General features: G+C 28.3%; 1 long non-coding RNA gene across 2 annotated transcripts; it reads right to left on the bottom strand.

Annotated features, from left to right (window-relative positions):
* Positions 1-1981: 1981 nt before the first annotated feature.
* LOC106119326 (uncharacterized) lies at positions 1982-4045 on the bottom strand. 2 transcript variants are annotated; one of them, XR_001227953.1, is made up of 3 exons: positions 3892-4045; positions 3201-3319; positions 1982-2462 (listed from the first exon to the last, which is right to left on the bottom strand). It is a non-coding gene; the product is annotated as an uncharacterized LOC106119326 (long non-coding RNA). The 2 variants fall into 2 exon arrangements; XR_001227954.1 differs by having other exon boundaries at positions 3860-3896.
* Positions 4046-5249: the final 1204 nt, after the last annotated feature.

Genomic DNA, 5249 nt, shown 5'->3' with positions numbered 1-5249 from the left:
AAGAAGAAGAAGAAGAAGAAGAAGAAGAAGAAGAAGAAGAAGAAGAAGAAGAAGAAGAAGAAGAAGAAGAAGAAGAAGAAGAAGAAGAAGAAGAAGAAGAAGAAGAAGAAGAAGAAGAATAAGAAGAATAAGAAGAATAAGAAGAATAAGAAGAATAAGAAGAATAAGAAGAATAAGAAGAATAAGAAGAATAAGAAGAATAAGAAGAATAATAAGAAGAATAAGAAGAATAAGAAGAATAAGAAGAATAAGAAGAATAAGAAGAATAAGAAGAATAAGAAGAATAAGAAGAATAAGAAGAATAAGAAGAATAAGAAGAATAAGAAGAATAAGAAGAAGAAGAAGAAGAAGAAGAAGAAGAAGAAGGCTTCCGCTTTTGGTTAAGGGCTTTTCTAGAGATAAGAAAGATAATTTATTAAAAGATTACCTATTGTGCTTAAGATATATTTATATATATAAGATTTTCTCGAAATTGGGAAATGCAGTGTATAGAAAATAAAAATATACTAAAATATAGGGAATTAAGTATCAAGTACAAATGATAAAAAAAATACCATTTAGTGAAAAATATGAGACAAAATTAATTGAACTTAGTAATAAAAAATAAACAGAGATTGTATACAATTTTCTTACAAGTAATTTATATTTCTACACCGGTACTTTACCCCAAAATGATGCCTGCTAAGCTGATTATTTTTCTCGTTAAGTAATCTATACATCTATGGAGAATAGTAATAACAAAAGAGTTAATATGCGGAATCTTTAGGTTCATGATAATTTTATAAATTTATTTCAGAAGTAAAACTTAAATATTGTAATCTTTTTTTACATTACATAATATTTAACATGACTTGTACATTTGCAATGTTTTGATAGGAAAAGTTTGGATTAGGGGACTATTTGGAGCGTCGGCAGTGCTGTTGGCGCTTGATCGGATCATATTTTACATATCCAGGTACGATCTCCGCTATATAGTAATGCGTTCTTCGAATTTCTTGATAACATCCATCCGACATTCTTACTGTAATTACAAATTGCATACAACTGCATAGATATTCAAAGATATGTGTGAAGTCAACCAACCCTCACTGGCTCTGCATTGTTGAATAAGACCTAGTCGCATTCTTGAGGGTAGGCTCCGAGCTCCTCAGTGGAGTATAGTGTGTCCGTATAGTGAGCTTGATGATGACGATTCGTTTTGCTTCAATGCATATTGTCTTGTTAGCAATTTTCTAAATATTTTACCAACAGATAGGAGCTAATGTCTTTCCAGTGTTATTGTATTTCTCCCGACGAGAGTGGCACTACTACTCCAGTTCTGTCAGAAAATATGACCTATCAAATAAACAAACTGGAACAAATAAGCATTTATCAAAGTTGGGGTATTTTGTTGGTGAACTAAATGGTATTATTACGAAAGCAGTGAGCATTATGTTGCGTTCTTTAAATATGTTCGCTTTAGTCAGAAGATTAAATTAAAGTTGCAATTAACGAAATGGTTTTATTTTTCCTAAATTGTTTTCCCTCGAATAATACTTTCAAACGTCAAAAAGGAAACTGAAAGATTGATTTTTTTAGGTTGGTAGCAATGTAGACTTGTTCATAATATTGCTAGCATTGAAAATGACAATTTTTATCAAAGAGTATATAAAATAAGAGACGGGACTCTTGACTAATTAGATACACAAACGGAGAATAAAAATTGACATTTTCAATGCTAGCAATGTTATGAACAAGTCTACGTTGCTACCAACCTAAAAAAAATCAATCTGTCAATTTCCGTTTTGACGTTTGAAAGTATTATTCGAGGGAAAACAATTTTGGAAAAATAAAACAATTTCGTTAATTGCAACTTTATTTAATCTTCTGACTAAAGCGAACATATTTTAAGAACGCAACATAATGCTCATTGCTTTCGTAATAATACCATTATTGTTTAGTTCACCAACAAAATACCCCAACTTTGATAAATGCTTATTTGTTCCAGTTTGTTTATTTGATAGATCATATTTTCTGATAGAACTGGAGTAGTAGTGCCACTCTTGTCTTGAGAAATAGAATAACACTGGAAAGAGATTAGCTCCTCTCTGTTGGTAAAATATTTAGAAAATTGCTAACAAGACAATATGCATTGAAGCAAAACAAATTGTCATCATCAAGCTCACTATACGGACACACTATACTCCACTGAGGAGCTCGGAGCCTACCCTCAAGAATGCGACTAGGTCTTATTCAACAATGCAGAGCCAGTGAGGGTTGGTTGACTTCGCACATATCTTTGAATTTCTATGCAGTTGTATGCAATTTGTAATTACAGTAAGAATGTCTGATGGATGTTATCATGAAATTCGAAGAACTCATTACTATATAGCGGAGATCGTACCTGGATATGTAAAATATGATCCGGTCAAGCGCCAACTGCACTGCCGACGCTTCAAATAGTCCCCTAATCCAAACTTTTCCTATCAAAATATTGCAAATGTACAAGTCATGTTAAATATTATGTACTGTAAAAATAGAATACAATATTTAAGTTTTACTTCTCAAATAAATTCATAAAATTATCATGAACCTAAAGATTCCGCATTTTAACTCTTTTGTTATTACTATTCTCCATAGATGTGTAACCTATAGATTCCTTAACGAGGAAAAATAATGAGCTTAGGAGGCATCATTTTGGGGAAAAGTACCTGTGTTGAAATTTAAATTACTTGTAAGAAAATTGTATACAATCTCTGTTTATTTTTTATTACTTAGTTCAAAAAAAGTTTAAGATATATAATAAGTTGTGATATTTGTAAAATCCAAATTTAATAAATTAATTTTGTTTCATATTTTTCACTAAATAGTATTTTTTTTTATCTTTTGTACTTGATACTTAATTCCCCTTTATTTTAGTATATTTTTATTTTCTATACACTGCATTTCCCAATTTAGAGAAAATCTTATTATGTTAGTGTATATTTTATATTAAAGTCTAATACATATTTCTAAAAATTGTCATAATATTAACATCAAACTAATATAAAACACTAAATTATAATATAAATAATGTATAGGTTACACATCTATATATCAATATTGACATTAATATAGTTATTATGCTAGTGCATTTCCTGCAACATGGTGACTCTTTTTTAGATTTGCGGTCAAACTACTCCATATAATAAGTTATTTTTCAAAATTTAGTTTAGAATTACAATATTTTAAACAGTCAAACTTTGTAGCACAGATGTTGCAGCGACATGCAGTCAGCAATTCTGAAGCAGATTCCTTCATTTAATAATTCTGTAGAACTTGAAGAGGTGCAATCATTCATCTGCAACAGTATGAAATGGTAATTAATTGATTCAAGTCTACAAAATAATCAATTTAATTATTGCTTTTCACCTAATTACATACCTTTTTAAAAAAAACTGGTTTTCTTTGATTATATAGATTTCTCCCCATCTACTTACAAAACTTCTTTGAAATTCAATTCTCTACAATGATGGAACTCACAAACCATGTAAAAATGATGATTAGTTTTTACAGGTACAGATTTTTTGGAACTTTTATTGCCTGCCCATTTTTGTGAAATGTCTATGATAGAATCATAAATCAAATTAGTTTGAAAAACTTGTCATGACATGACCAATTTACAGTTTAATCTACAATATTTGAAACAATAATAGAGAGATATTCTACACACAACCTAAATAATGTTTAAGTTAATTTTTATTATTGAATCTTTTTCATGTTTCGAGCAAACAATATTATACTAAATATCAAGCCAATTTAAAAGGTTAAAATTGTTCAAATAATTACTGGAAATATGTGCTTTGGGAATTATTATTAATACTTAATATTTACCACTTACCATGTAGAATTTGGCATATGTCTTGTACTTACTTTTATGTTATTTTCATCAATTTTTGTTGTAAATTTACTTTTCAGCAATCAGCAAAAGGTCATAAGTTCTAGTTCAACATTTAGTTCTTTTAAATATGAATAGAATGTAAAATTTTATCTTTGTTCAAATTCTATTTCTGTGAATCCATAGATTATGTTTTCTACTGCTTTTTACTTGTTTCACACCTAAAAACAGAAAGTATTAAAAATTGATAAGTTGTTCATACAATGTTCTTCCTTTGTAGTTAATTATAACTGTAAAGCTTATTCTTATAATTTAATAAGTTACAAAAACTTCAGAGGTTGGAAGTAACTGCTGGTAACTTAGTTTAAATAGAAAAATAAACTATTACAGATATCTTTATTTTTATTAAATCACATATTGTTGATGTTATTCATAATTTTATTATAAACAAACCTAAAGATGTGTACTTTTTAATAATAAATTTCGGTCAATTTGCCATTGGAAAGTGAGTCACACTCCCATTTTAAATTCCAACCCAAACACAACAATAAACAAAGTCTTTTAACATTTGAATAATAATTTTATTTGGAACAACTTTACAACAGCGAATCAAACCAAGTTTTCATAAAATCAATTTTAAACTTTAGGAAATGATCATCATGAGTATTATTGCTATGAAGATTGCTGAAGATGAATATATTGCTATGAAGATTTTTTTTCGGGGTCTTAATTTATTTCATTAAGATATTAAAATTGTTTCATATGTTTTCAGTTTTGTAACAGGTATGCTGACACTCACAATTTTTATAAAATCACACGTTATAATAGAAAATATTTTCGCTTTTTCGATGTTTTTTTATGGTATTAAAAATGTTCCAAACCTAACCTTTCCAGTTTGCTTTTGGTGTTTTGTTACATGTTATAAACCTAGCTTTACTTATCCTGCGCTTTTCTATTGTTCCAAACTTAACTTACCCTATGTAGTTTTCTTGGTTTTTTTTTTCAACTTAAGTTACGACTCCAAAAAAAAACTTCCAAAACAGTGTAAGAATATTCCCTATCGTTTAAGACATATGTAATGGAAATTTGGCTTGATTCGGTTTTATAAAGCATTACCTTTTATGTTATTTAGAACTTCTATACAATTTCAAAGCGAACTTTCATTTCATTGACTTTTACTAAGTAATTACGAATATAAAAACATTTAGCAACATTTTAACGTAAATATGGAATAAGATTTATTTACGTACATAAAATATCAAGTATATTGATACTTTATTTGATATGTAGTGAGATAGAATAATAGTCAAAACAACAAAAAATACAAAATATAATACTAAAAAACACAATGTAATTACCACATGGTTCTTGGAAATCTTCTCAGAAGAAAACA

The sequence above is a fragment of the Papilio xuthus genome, unplaced genomic scaffold, assembly GCF_000836235.2.
Source record: "Papilio xuthus unplaced genomic scaffold, Pxut_1.1 DF827461.1, whole genome shotgun sequence".
NCBI classification, from domain to species: domain Eukaryota; kingdom Metazoa; phylum Arthropoda; class Insecta; order Lepidoptera; family Papilionidae; genus Papilio; species Papilio xuthus.
The sequence above is the reverse complement of the archived record's forward strand: the minus strand, read 5'-3'. Positions and strand labels throughout refer to the sequence as shown.